This window comes from Meles meles, chromosome 4 (genome assembly GCF_922984935.1).
Source record: "Meles meles chromosome 4, mMelMel3.1 paternal haplotype, whole genome shotgun sequence".
Lineage (NCBI taxonomy): Eukaryota > Metazoa > Chordata > Mammalia > Carnivora > Mustelidae > Meles > Meles meles.
In genome coordinates, this window is record NC_060069.1 from 153,900,571 (window position 1) to 153,915,896 (window position 15,326).

A 15,326-nucleotide genomic window follows, 5' to 3' on the forward strand; every position below is an offset into this window, starting at 1 on the left:
AAGTGAAATACATTTTGGACACAGGTATATATTTGTATGTGAGTCATGAGTTTGATTTATTGGAAATTGTGACGGGAAAGAGATGAGTTAACATGACAACAGCTTGAAAGAGCATGACATTGATTCTCATCTGGATAGAGGTTTATATGGTCATTCTTTGAAAGAGAAGCCTTCATTAATTCTCATGCAATCCATGATTAACCATGATTAGTCCATGATTAACCAGCCCCTTGGTGAGCAAAAGGTAATTGAATTTTTTCCTAACCTTAAGGAGGTGTTGGGTTTTTTTTTGTTTTGTTTTGTTTTGTTTGTGGTTTTTTAGTTTTTGTTTGTTTGGTTTTGGTTTTGGTTTTGCTGAGAGCTGTGGGTGAAGCCAGTGTGGCCAGAATAGAAGGGAAGGGATTCTGAGTGACAGAACGTTTAGGACTCTGATGGATGCACCTGTCGCACTGGAGAGCAAGAGTTCAGAGGCAGAGGGATTCAGGGGAAGCCCAGGCCCTGACACCGTCATGGGAGAAGGTGGCTGAAACTCCCCAGAGCATAAGAGTAAAGGCAGTGGCTGGGAGCCAAAGGAGTCACCTGTGGGAACATGGAACCCCTTTCCCGTGGTGACAGACTCTGGTGCTGGCAGCGGCGCTACCTGCCCAGCGATGCCCAGTGATGCCCAGCAATGACCAGAGGATCCAAAAGTTTAGACCATTTTGGGAGTAAGAAGCACAAATGGGGAGGTCAGTCATTGGAGGTCCAATCTCATAAAAATTAATTGGGTGACACATGGGCATAGTGTCAACCTGAGGTGGGTGCCTACCCTGACCTTAGACACAGAGGTAAACCTCGGATGCCAGCCTATCTGGGTTGACATCGTGTCCAAGGCCTTTCTCAGAAAGTATCCCCTTCTGTCTCAAAAGGATCCACTGATGGGGAAGGCTAAGGACACCTTCCCAAGCCATAGAAAGCAATACCGAGCCCCGGAGCCTTTGGACGTGCAGGGCTGTGTCACTCTGGGACGACAGTCTGCAGATTCTTAAACTCACTCCCCACCCCCGACCCCAGGGCTGCTCTTCTGCCTCTGTTCAAGGCTCAAATGCCACCTCATGCTGCTGATCCCAGCTCGGGGGTGTCCCCCCACTCAGGAGCCCCTCGAGGCATCTCCCAAATAAAACCCGGCACCACCCTGGGGTACACTCGTGTGGCGTGGTCTCACTCTGTGGGTCTCTATCACAGCTGCAAATCCCAGATAGATCTCTCTTGTGTTTTTGAACCTGTTTTGCTTTTGATTGTGGTTTGGTTTTGAAAGGGAAGAGTCGCACACAATCCAGCTCCCTGTTTTCTTTCTCAGAGGGAGTCATAAAGCTTATTTATAGTGGAACTGTTTTTTTCCATTATAGCATATTAAATTTTATTACCCTACTGCCTTGTGCTTTGGAATTACATAGGGGAAGCAACACATAAAAGAATATTCCATTGGTTTCCCCCCCCCTCGTGTAGTTGATTGTGGAAAAAAGGATGTAGCATCCTCTTAGTCATTCTGTACCATGATGATTTTTTTTGCCTGTGACCAACAAAATTACATTTGACACTTGAAGGAACTCTCCGAATGATCCCTTCTATTCAACCTATATGGAGTAAGAGTTAAGACTAAGAGTCAAAGTATGGCCAACCCCACACATCATACCCAAAGTCCATTTCGGCCGTGGGGGATGGTTCTCTCCAGGAATGCCACTGCTGCAGAGCACGATGGTTTGGGCTTCTGGCGAGAAGTTTGAGCATGGTATTTATTTTTCCTTCTATTTTTCTGTTCAGATCATTTGAAAAGATCACTGAACTCCAGGCATTTGGAGACAGCATTTGGTTATACTCACCGTGGCCCCTTGGCTTATTTCTTTGTCACTCTGGTCTCTGCTCTCTTCAGCCTGGAAAAAGGACAAGGGAAATCTCTCTCTTTGGAACTAAGGAGGTTTCTTAATTGCTCAAATAGGCCTGTGAAAGCTACGGTTGTATTTCACATGAAGCTTTTCACATGTTCTAAAGTCATAGGTTTGAATCCACATTTCTTCCCATTTTTTTTTTTCTTCCCATTTTTGACCAGGTTCTCCGACTGTGTTTTCTAGCATGTTGGACCGAGTAGGTACTTGAATGAGATGCTTCTGCCTCTGTCGTTTCGTTCCCGGAGAGAACATGGAATCAGAGGGGGAGGTGTTTGCTGTGCTGGAAATCCCCACAAATCAGGAGAAAGACTGATCAAACCCTATTGTTCTGTCTCAGTTTGGACCAATGAAAGGGAAGTGAATTTTTAACAATGTGTGATGCTCTCCAAGAAAGAGGCGGTGATGCTGAATATCCCAATTTTCTGTTTTTAGTGGCCCTTCAGTTGCTCTGAAAATCATCCTACTGATAGAGAAATCAGAACCTTCACATACTGCTGGTGGGGATGTGAAATGGTGCGTCTGTTTTGGAAAACAATCTGGCCATTCCTCAAAAAAGTTAGACATAGAGTTATATGGGACCCAGGATTCCCACTCCTATATATCTATGTAAACCCAGGAAAACTGGAGAATGTTTGTCTACACAACACTGACACGTGAAGGTCCGTTGTAGCACTATTTTCCCATCTGTGGCTTGGTGGTAGCACTATTCCTATTAGTCAAAACATAGAAACAACCAGACTTTGCACTGGTATTGACACTTTAGCAATAACCCAAGTGCTCTGTGCCACCTTTTTTTCCCCTGGTCTGTTGGCTTTTGAGCTCAGCTGTTCAACAAATTTCTGTTGTTGTATTTTATTCAACATTTCCATTTGTTCGGAGCAGGACATCCTTCCTCATCGTCTCAGTCTTCCATGTTGACCAGGATGTCTATATTTTTACTGTTTCTTTTGTGGCCTAATTGTTATGGACTGAATGTTTGCTTCCCCTCTCCCTGCCACCCAAATGCAGATGTGGAAGCCTCATCCCCAAGGTGGTGATGTGAGGAGGTGGGGCTTTGGAGGTGGCGTTTGGGGTGGGGTTCATTAGGGTGGAGCCTTCTCCTAATCTTCATGCTATTTAAAGCTACTGGTCTTAAATTCCACTTTGTCTGATCTCGGCCCTGCCCCCACTCTCATTTTGTTTATTCTTGCCTGATATATTTTTCCATCTCTTTCTTTCCAAGCTTTCTTTGTCATTTCACTTGGCTGTTTTTCATAAATAGCATGGAACAAATAGTTCTTTAAAACTCTATTTCAGATTGTGTGTCGTTTAGTGGACGAATTTAATCAAGTCCTATTTATTGAGATGTCTGATGTCTTTGGTCTTCTTTTTTCTTTTTCATTTTTTTTTTTTTAAATGCATGATATTGACCAGTCAGGGGGATCTTGGATCAGAGACCTTACCTCTTAAGCCTGGCTCTACTGCCTCAGTGTTCCAGGTGCTCCCAGTGAGGAATCTGGTGACATTCGAATTCTCTTCCCTGTGTAAATAATTTGTTTTCATTCCCTGGTAGCTGGCATTTGGGAATTTACCAGATTACGTCTAGGCATGATTATTTTTTTGCTTTTCAAATTGTTATTAATCCTGCTTGGTATTTGAGTTTATTTCTGGTCCCAAATTATTCTTTAAGGAGTAAGGAGTATTCTGCTTGTTTTTCAAGTTTTTATCTCCATGTCATTTTTCTCAATATTCAGTAGCCAATATTTGCCCAGTATGCAGTATTCTTGAATATGTACTCCCTATCTCTTCTGTTTTCTTTATGATTTTCATTTCACTGAGTTTTTGAGCTATGCTCTGAGATCAGTCCAGTCATTGGTCATTCAGATAAACCTGTGCACCATCATAAGAAAGTTCAGGAGGGAGGAATGGATGTATACTGTTAGCACGCTAAACTTTTTATGCTGGTTTGCTTGGGGCTGGTTTACACCTTTAAAGTAATAGGATTCCAAACCTCTTGATGGAGAGACTACCTCAGTCAGGAGGCAGTTTCAGGTTTCCAGGCTGATCCCAGATGGCATTTCAGTCTGCCAGATCCCGGGATGATTCCAGCTTCTAGAGGAAGTACCAGTGCTGATAGTTTTTGAAGTTGAGTTTATTCTTTGACCCAATTGGGTATTTACTGGAATCACTTCTTTTTTCCCTTTGTGCCCTGTTTATGGGCCCACCCGCTTGCTTTCATCACCCTGATGTGGGTCCTGGGTATTGTTATCATTTGTCCCTGGGTCAGCTTCCTCACGAGCCTGTGAGTTCCATTTACCTTCCTCCCTCAGTCAGCTCAGGCTGCTATAATAGAGGACCACATGCTGGGGAGCTTTAACAACAGAAATTTATGTCTCCATTCTGGAAACTGGAAGTCTAAGATCAAGGTGTCACTAGGTTTGGTATCTTTTGAGGCCTCTCTCCTTGACTTGCAGGTAGCCATCTCTTTGCTGTGTTCCCACGTGGTCTTTCCTTTGTGTGTGCACATTCCTGGCGTCTTTCTGTATGTCCAAATTTTCTCTTCTTCTAAGGACACCCATCAGACTGGATCAGGGCCCACCCTAATGACCTCATTTAACCTCAGTTAACTTTTTAAGGTCTTATCTTCAAATTTAGTCACATTCTGAGGTACCAAAGATTAAGGGTTCAACCTATGAATTTGGGGAACACAGTTTAGTCTGTAACGCACTACCTTGGTGCAGGCTTTGTTGTTGGTAGAAAGGTTAGTTGAGAGGCTGAATGGAAGTCCCCTAATTTGTTCTTCAGTCATTTTGACTTTCAAGCAAGTTATGTTAAATGGGATGGTACCATATGTTCTTTTAAGATAAATAAGTGAACTAACTAGCTCTTTATTGTCTTTTTATTTTTTTCTTATCCTTAGCCAGAATATTTTGTGTAAGTAACTCTTCAGTAGTGTAAATACATGGTCCTTCTTTTTTCCCCCCTCCAAAATATTCTTCTATTGCTTGGTAAGGAAATGAGTTCAGTGCCTTAGGGCAGATTCAATTCACAATCTCTGTGTCAGAGCCACTGGATTTCTTGCAATTGGCCTACGTGTGTTTGTGGGGATTTGAATCTGTTACTGTGTTCTGGATTTACCTGCCTTGGGAATTCAGTTTTTTTTTTCTTTCTTAGCACACTTTCTCTGTTTCATCATATTTATTTCCACACTCTGCCCCAAGCTCTGACAAATTTGAATTTTTCAAAAAACACAGAGATATGCATTGTACTGATTATGTCTGTTATTTGTGGTCTTTCTGGTTTATAATAATGAAAAGCTGGAATTAAAATTTTTTTCATTTGGCTATTTTACTCTTTTGCTGTCTTCATTTTTATATTTTGCTTTCAGTCTCTTATTGAATTTTTGATCTCCAAAATAGCAATTTAAAATAGCTATCCAATGGTATATGTATCCACAACAGAGTTTGTTGCCAAGCATACAAAATGAATGGGTTCCTTATTCAAATGTTAAATGCCTACATACAGAGTCTATGTATAGAACTGAGATCGAGATCTGGAATTGGATTCCACAATGGATATCATCAGGATGACAGCTTCCAGTGGACTTAGGATTTCATTGAATTTAGCAATCCATCAATGCTATCAATAAAGCAATTGATTCTCTTCTGTGCATGGTCTAAAGAGCCAAGAGAAGTTCATGTCTTGGCCACTCTGAACTATTTGCTGTGACCTACACTTTCCACACTGGTTCTTTTCTTGCTCATGAGCATGACTTTCCATCTGCTGAGAATACTCTTCCTCTCTTGACCACTGGGAAGCCACCGCTGATCTCAAACTAGCTTAGGTGTTCTCTCAGGGCTTCCGTAGATCCTAGCTGTTCCTCCTGAGCATATATATGCTGATTTGCAAGTGACTGTTGATATGTCTGTCCCTCCTTCTTGTCTAAAGTTCCTTTCTGTGCCATGGATGTCTTTGGACGCTAATGAAGCCTATGAATCGTATCTTAGAATCATTTTTTAAATGTATAAAATAAAACACATTGAGTTCTGCCTCAGGGTGAGATGGAATAAGCACATCCCACTCTGTCTCCAGGCAAATGCTGCTCTAGGAGTTGGTAGCGTGGTGAAGACAGAATCTGAAGTACCCCTGAACTAGCTGTGAGATATCATTTTCCCTTTCTAAAACCATCTAGCTGGGATTCAGTAAAGCCCAAATCCCCAAAGTAGGCACTGGCGCCAATAGAGAAAACCCCAGGGGAAGCACTACAGTGAGCAGAAAGGAGGTCTCCTAATATTTAGAAGGAGTGAAGAAATCCCCTGTATAGTTTTGTTTGTTCTTCTCTATTCTCTTGTGACTCAGCCTTCCAAGCAATCCTGTGGACTCAGGAGCATGAGAGCTCTCAGAAGGCTAAAACTGAAGGAGGAAAGTCTTCCCTCTGATCAGAGGAGCTGTGGCCCCAAGAGCACGGGGAGTAAACCTCCAGAGCTTTTTTTTTTCTGTGTCTTCCCACCATTTGTCCTGGGTGCAGATACAGTTAGGGGAAGTGTGTAAAAGAACAGGCTAAGTAAAGCCCCAGATCTCTGGCCAGAGGACCAAAAAGTTGAGCCCCTGGAAACTGGAAAGTACCAGAGAGAGGGAAGAGCTAGAGAAAGCAACCTCATGAAGTTGTTAATGAATTTCTGGGTTCACCCTTGAGATTCACAAGAATAGACTGATCCTAAATAGTATACCATGGCTTTTGAGAACTGAACTACAAATAAGATCATTGCCCAGATTTTGGACTGCCACCTAATAATGTACCCAGGGACAGATCTGAAGTCATGGAAAACAGAACGTATATTAGAACTACAACCCATAGAAGACTGGTTGGAACTTGTGACCTGAATTGAACCTCGAAGATTCTTTGTTAAAAAAAAAAAAAAATCAACATTCTCCATAGGATTTTGTCACAGTCTAGAGTCCTGTAGTCTTGTAACATAATCATCAAATATCCAGGATACAGTTAAAAAATTACTCAGCACATATGAAGAATTGGGAGGAATCTCAGTTTGCATGGGAAAAGATAGTCAACAGAAGCCAATGCTTAGATGACACAGAATTTAAAGCAGCTGTTCTAAAATACTATAACATGTAAAATGAATAAAGACAAAAAGTCTCAAAAAAGAAATGTAAGATATAAAGAAGAGCTGAAAGGAGACTTTAGAATGGAAAAACACTATAACTAAAATAAAACTCTCACTGGATAGGCTCATTAGTAGAAAACACCAAAATGTCTCTTTTCATCGGAGTCCTAGAAATAAAAGATGTGTGTACAGAAAATGTTTGAAGAAACAATGGCTGAAAACTTGCCAAATTTGGAGAAAGACATAAACCCACAGACTCAAGAAGTCTAGGAAGCTCCAAACAAGATAAACCAAAGAAATCCATGCCCAGACACAAACTGCTGAAAACTAAAGAAAAAATATATTTGAAGATTTTTATTTATTTCTTTATTTTTGTGAGAGAGAGCGAGCATGAGTTGGGAGGGAAATGTAGAGGGAGAGGCAGACTCTCCACTGAGCTGGGAGCCTGATGTGGGACTTGAACCCAGGACCCAGGTTCATGACTTGAGCCAAAGGCAGCCGCTTAACTGACTGAACCACCCAGGCACCCTCTTTAAAGCAGCCAGAGAAAAATTACACATTAAGTTACAGGGGAGTGTAATTTAAATAGCCACAGATTTCTCCAGAAAGAAATGAAATGTTTTTGAAGAACATTTTAAAAGAACTGTCAACCCATAATTCTGTATCCCATAGAAATTCCCTTCAGGAATGAAGATGAAATAAAGACATTCTCAGGTGAAGGGAAACTAAGAGACTTTGGTATCATCAGCTGTATTACTAAAGGAATTTCTTCAGACAGATGGTAAATGACACCAGAAGGCAAGCTGAGACCAGAAGAATTAAGAAAAAACAACGGAAATGGTGAATACCTGGGTAAATGTAATACTCTTCATCTTTTAAGTTTTTAAAGATATAGTTTGGTTAAAAACAAAAATTATAACATTGTTTAGTGGGATTTTCAGTGTATGTTGATGTGACAAATGTGGTAACCCAAGAGGGAGGGAGCGTAAGGGAATGTATGTAGTGTTACTATATCACTTGAAGTGGTAGATACCAATTCTATATAGACTATGAAAAGTTAAATATGTCTATTATAATCCATAGAACAACTTAAACATTACACAAAGAGATACACAGTAAAGATGCAATAGATAAAATAGAAACTTAAAAAAAATGTTTAAAAGAGAAAAGAAACTACAAGGAAAGGGGAAAGCTAGAAACTAAAAATAGACAAGCAGAAAACAAATAATGAAATGATAGACTTAAGTCCAAAGATGTAAGTAATTACATTAAATGTAAATGGACTAAACACACTAATTAAAGCACAGGTTGTCAGAACAGATTTTTAAAATGACTCAATTATATTGTCTATAAGAAAAACTCACTTCAAATATAATGATCTGTGTAGTATAAACATAAAAGATGGAAAGTACATGTCATTAATCAAAAGAAAGCTGTAGTGGCTGCAGTAGTATCAGACAAAGACTTTAGAACAAAGAATAAAAAGGCAATACATAATGATAAAAGGAGCAATTTATCAAGATGCATAATCCTAAATTTGTTTACTAAATAAGAGCTTGAAAATACATGAAGCAAAAACTAAAACCAAAAGAAGAGATAGACAAATCCACAATAATAGCTACATGCCTCAATAGTCCTCTCTTGGTCATAAGTAGAACCAGGGGATAGAAAGCTAAAAAGGTCATGTACTATAAATTACTGGTATTAATTGACACTTATAGAATACTACACCCCCAAACAGCACAGTACATTTTCTTCTCAGGTATACATGGAACTGTCACCAGATAAATCATATCCTGTGTCATAATAAAATTTTTTTAACAAATTTAGAGAATTGGAATCATGTAAAGTATGTTCTCTGACTATAATGGAATTAGACTGGAAGTCCATAACAGGATGATAACAGGAAAAATTCCAGACCCTTGGAAATTAAACAATACCTAAATGATCCATGAGTCAAAAAGGAATTCCCAGGGAAATTAGAAAATATTTTGAATTGAATGATTATGAAAATATATATCAAAACTTATGGGATGCAGGTAAAGCAGAGCTTAAAGGAAATTTACACAATTAAAATGCTCATATTTGGAATGAGAAAGCTATCAAACCAATAATCCCAGATGCTATCTTAAGAAATTAGAAAAAGAAGAGCAAAATAAACCCAAAACAAGCAAAAGAAAAGGAATAATAGAAATAAGAACATAAATTAATCAAATTGAAAACAATTTCAAAATCAACAGAGAAAAGCAGTGAAACCAAAACTTGGTTCTTTGAGAAGATTAATGAAATTGATAAATCTCAAATGAGAATTCTAGGAAAAGAGAGAACACAAATAACCAATATGAAGGATAAGAAATGTGTTACCACTACAAACTCTGTTCATAAATTCAACAATTGAGATAAAATGGATGAATTCTGCAAAAAACACAAACTACCCAAATTCCCCTGAGATGAAATATAGGTAAGTTGAGTAGCCCTATAACTGTTTTTAAAAAGGAATTTGTAGTTAGAAACCTATTTTCTGAAACCTCCAGGCTCAGATCATTCTAGCAGGTTCTACAAAATACTGCTAGTGATGGTTCACACTAGCAAATTCTACCAAATAGTTAAAGAAAAAATACAACAAATTCTACACAGTCTTTTCCAGAACATAGAAGGAGAGGTAACACTTCTCATGTAAGAGGAACACTTCTCAAATAATAAGGCCAGCATTAGCCTGATACTGAAGCCAAACAAAGATGGTACAACAAAAGCAGAGTACAGAACAGTACCCTCCAGGAACACAGTTGCAAAAATTCTCAACAAAATATTGGCAGATATCTTGCATACATAAGCACATGAAGAACTGTTCAATATCAATGACCATTAAAAGCAATACAAGTTAAACCCTGATGAGATATAACTACATCCCAGAATGGCAAAATAGGATACTGAAAATTAAAAAATACTGATCGTACTGAGCACTCATGACAATGCAGAGCAATTGGAATTCATACATTCCCAGTGGGAATGCCAAATGGCAGTCCCTCTGGAAAACCACTTGGTGGTTTCTTCTAAAGCCAAACAAAGACTTGCCTATGATCCAGCAGTCCTACTCCTGGGTATTTTCCCAAGTGAACTGAAAACTTAGGTTCCACAAAAATCTACCTGAATGTTTAGAACAGCTCTGTTGATACTCATCAATATCTAGAAACAATCCAAATGTCTTTCAGTAGCAGAATGTGTAAATAAACAGGGGTGCATCCCTACAGTGGAATACAGCTGTTTAGCAATAAAAGGGATGAACTATTGACACACATAACTTGGAAGGATCTTAAAGGGTTATGCTGTGTGAGACACATCAATCTTGGAAATTCTGTATACTGCATAATTCCATTTATATGAACTTTTTGAAAAAATGAAACTATAATGACAGACAAATCAGTCTTTTCCAGGGGTGAGAGGTTAGTGGAGTCAATGTTTTGTTTTTTTCCTCACCCAAGTTCACACACCACCTGGGGAGAGGGTCTGTGGACCTCAGGTTAAAAACCCATCCTATGCTATACATTATATAGAAATTATCTTTTTTTTTTTCTTCTATGTCCTGTGCCTAGAGGAGTGGACCGACATATGGCAGGCACTCACTTGTCTGGTTAATAGAAGAATAAATGAGGGCACCTGGGTGGCTCAGTCAGTTAAGCATCTGCCTTTGGCTCAGGTCATGATTTCAGGGTCCTGGGATCGAGCCCTACTTCGGGTTCTCTGCTCAGCAGGGAGTCAGCTTCTTCCTCTCACTCTCCGTCTGTGCTCTCCCTCCATCTCTCAAATAAAGTCTTTAATAAAAGAGAATAAATGAATGAACAAACTACTTAAGGACGAACATATAACAATATATTGGGAGACTCTAGAGACTTTTAGAAAAATGTTTAACCCAACGTATGATCACTGTTCATAATTATGAATTGGACTGTCTCTGATAACTCCTCTAACTGTACTTTTCTGGTTGGGCCACTTACCAAGTTTTGTCTGGTGTGGTACCTGCACTGTTCCTGAGCATCTCTTGTTTCCATCCCATAGAGGGAACACAAGTCCTTTCTCAGAATTATTCAGCTTGCTGTCACCAAAGATGGTCAATAACTGTCCTCAAGGTACACATTGCAATTAGTGTTTGAGATTTCTCAGGCCCTGCAGGACAGGACTTGGTAGGTGCAATGCTGAGGCTATAACGAGATTCTGTCAATGGACATTATTCAAGCTTAGCAAGGAGTCCGGGGTGAGAAGCAGAAGTGGGCAAGCACAGGAGGGCACTCTGCATGAGAGGGCACCCTTGGGACATTGATGGGTACCCGAAAACTAAACCTGGTGTTAGAACCAGAGAGCCCTCCACATGCCCAGCCAGTAGTAAGGGCCAGTGAGAACAATCACCAGAAGGTTCTGGAAGAGTTGCACAAGCCTAATGAGTGGCTACACTTTCCTGACCCTGTCATGTACTGGCAGTCTCCTTGATGGTCCCTGGCAGGGCTTTCCAGACCTGAATAAAAGATTGGAAAAGGCTATTACCTTATTTCATTAAGTCAAGTCAAAGATACCTTTGGATGTAAGATCCACCATTATTTTATATAAGAAGGGAAAAACACTGTCAGTAGACTGAGGGGGGGCCTTTAACAACCATCCTGACTGACCTAGGAATCAATCACAGCAGAGTTTTTGAAGTTAATCTTCATGTCTTCTGAGAAATTTTAGCAATGAAACAGATACCTCAATGACAGAAAGTAACACAGCTTATCTGTCCTTGTTGGTCTCTCCCTTTCTGAGGTTTCTGAGGCACTTGGTTGTTCCTTTGCAAGAAAACATGGACTTAATGATCATTCCTCTGTGACAAATATTCGTTACTAATACCACATTTACATCCTACTGTTTGGCTTCTGTGCCTTTCTGAGTACAAAATAGCTTGTCATTTCAATGCTGAATCACGGTGGAATTTTTTTTTTTTTTTTTTTTTTTTGAGAACATTTCTAAATGGCAGTTAAGCTCTCGGGTTGAACTAACAGATGCACATGGCTCACAACCGAAGTGAGGACTGTGTGAGGAGCCAAGTGGATACACAAACAGAGGCAAAGGCAGTGATGTCATGACCCCCACCACTTAGAACAACAGCTAAGGCACGGCTGACTGGGATGCATCTGGATTCTAGAGTGTTAGATTGTGAAAAACTGCATCTTGGAACAGTAGAATATAATGGTTCTGTCAGATTCCATGATCTGGGAGAGAGTTCTGCACCTAAGATGTGTTTCTCGAACGTCCTCTGTTTGCTGGGGAATGTTCTGGGCCCACGGTGGGAAGCCAGCTCGATGATTTCCTTGACCACGTGGAGCTCACTCACACTGAGTAGGGAAAACATGGGATAAATGAATAACCAGAGAAGTAATCACGTTGTTTTGAGTGCAGTGAAAGAAGCCAATGGGGCGGGGATAGAGCCTCACAGAGAGGAGGGTCCAGAGTGTGTCAAACATTTATGCTAAGTCCTCTCCAATCTTGCTGATTTCCAACTGAGTGGACATTTCGATTTCAGTCTCTGAGAGTCACTGAGGGCCTGCAGGGTGATCGCCTGCCAAGGGTTGCCCAGGACGGAGGGGTTTCCTGGGATGTGGGAATGGCAATCCAGAGACGGGCAGTCCTAGCCACACTGGCACAATTGGTCTCCCTGCAGCGTTCCAGCTCAGTTTCCTTTTGGTTTAATATTTGCATTACTCTTGCCATATGGAGTGAAGTTTGATGCTAAACTTAAAACTGTGACTTATTTTCTTCCACTTCCATCTCTTCTATTTTCATAAAAAGAGGTTAATTTGATAGATAGGAGTAAAATCTTATAATCCCCAAATGCATTCAGTTGGTGAGCAGCACTGATTAAGCTCCTACGTCACATCCTTGATGGGGGGGGCTGTAGTGGTGGGGTGGGGTGGTCACGAGGGGGAGGGGCACCTGTCTCAGAGGCTGGAGGAAGACAGGGACTGTCCACCAAGTACTCCAGGAGTTGCCAGGAGGTGGGCGTCTGATGATGCAGAGGTGAGGAAGGCAGGGGAAGCTGCCTTCTGTTTGTAATTTTCTTTCACTTTAGATGCACAATACGAACCACAGGCTTCAAAGAACAGCAATTTTCTTTGCCTTTGAAATGAGGTAAGAGCAAAAACAACGTCATGCTTTCATGTTAGGAATCATTTTGGTAACACGGTGTGGCTCTCTGTTTTGTAACTAAAAGACTGGCTGAACTCTGGACTGCAAATGCTTTCATGACTATATGAAATACATACTTTTTTCTCTTCAAACCAATGGAACGCGTATTCTTGGCTTTTCCTTCAAGAAAGGGGCCCCCCGTGGAGAAGCCATTTCCACTTCTGTGAGCAAATGCAGTGGTTGGTGCTCAGTGACATTGCCGTCCTTATTAGGGTTCACGAGCCCTCAGGGAACAGCTCAAGGTTGACCAGTAATGACCCGCCCGACTGCGGCAACAGTCAACAACTACTGTGTGATTCCTTTTCTTGCCCCTTGTCCCTCTCCATTCCATATCCCTCCTCTATCTCTTAAACAATTAGTTCCTTCTTTAATGGCTCATTGCACTGAATGCTGTGGTCAGTCTTGGAAGCACTAAGAACCATCTGAACCAAGCCGCCAACTCTCCACCTGATCACTGTTGTTTATTATTACTATTATTTTTAAAGATGGAAGTTGTCATATGAAAATGGGGGCCTTGACTCTTTAACCTATGTCAAAACTTTATTTAGCTCACACATGGCCAGGAAATAGAATGTAGGTATGAGAACGTGTGTGGTCGGGCACGCTCATGTGCGCGTGTGTGCACGCATCTGAAAGTGTACAAAACCGAAAAGACTTAAAGTTAAGTGAGATTGGTAATCAATTTTTAAATGAGGTATGTTTTACGGGTCGAAGTTATTTGAAAGCTGAAGAGCTGATGTCAAAAATAGACTTCCCATTCTTTCCAAAGTGTGGCAAAAATAACCACATGCCTTTCTTGGCCTCCCGACTCTCACCCCAGAGGGTTTTCTTGTATAGGAACCAACAATGCCTTGGATGGAAACTCTGGATAGGCTAGTCATTATTTTAAGATTTAGGAGATTGCAGATTCTTGGCAAACCTTGGTTGTTTTTCTAGAGTAATAGGCAAGTAGTTGGACAAAAAGCAAGGAGCCGATCCACGCTGCTGGCTTTGGGTTCTTCATGAACAAATGAGACAAGGTGAGTGACTGCTCTGATCTTCCTGCCCTTGCTCCATGAGGAAAGGTTCTGGTGGCTGCAGCCCTAGCGTGTGGCTCTTGGTCTCTTGGAAAACAACGGGACCTTTCCCCTTTGCGTTTAGGCTTGCCCTCCAGTGGGAGGAAGACCTAGACGCTGTGTGTCTGGTGCCAGCACAGCCCATCGAGGGGTTAGAAATAGTAGCATTGCTTGTGGAGGGAGAACAATCATTCCATTGTCAGATTTTTTTTTCCCCACTTTTCATCCAAACGCTGGACTGCTTTGTAGCACAGTTGGAGATACTGTGTTGAGGAGCCTTTGCTCATGGCAACGTTTCCTCTGTTCGCTTTCTGCTGTTTCTTACATTGGAAAATTCCATCCTTTAGCACTGGGATTGTATGTCACCGTTGCTGAAATGATAGACAGAGTTCACTTAATTTGCTGCAAGCCTGAGAGAGAGCCAGAGAGAATGGGAGAAGCATAGCATTCCCTTGTATAAAGAGAGGATTGAACAAGGTCAGTGAACCAAAGAACCAACAGGTCACAAACCTCAGGGGGTCATGAAAATCTTTCCAGGTTTCTTGCCTTTAAGAGCAAAAATGATGCGTGTTTAGATTAAAAAAAAATTTTTTTTAAACGAATTTAAGTTTGGCCATGATAACAGTTGGAGAAGTGTTTAAAGGCTCATCATTCTTGTTTCTGTACTTTAGCATGTTTTTCAACATTTTAATGATAGGAAGTTTTTTTAGAAAGTATTTAAATATTTCTATCTCGCATCCCAGAATGATCCCAGAACCCCTTAGTGGGTATCGTGTTCCCATGCATGGTAGGGATGGTGGCTTAACTGAGCATGCTCGTAGAGTTGGCCTCAGTCAGTTTAACTGAGGTGAACCCCCAAAGGTTCTAACCTGTGGTACAGTTTCAAATGGCCCTTATTCTTAGCCATATGTTCTTTGGTTCATATCTTGAGTGGATCCTTTGTTAGAGACTAGAAGCGTTAGCAACACAGATGCTGAAATTCATGTTGTTGATGCAGTAAATCACCTGATGCTAATCTTCTTTATCTG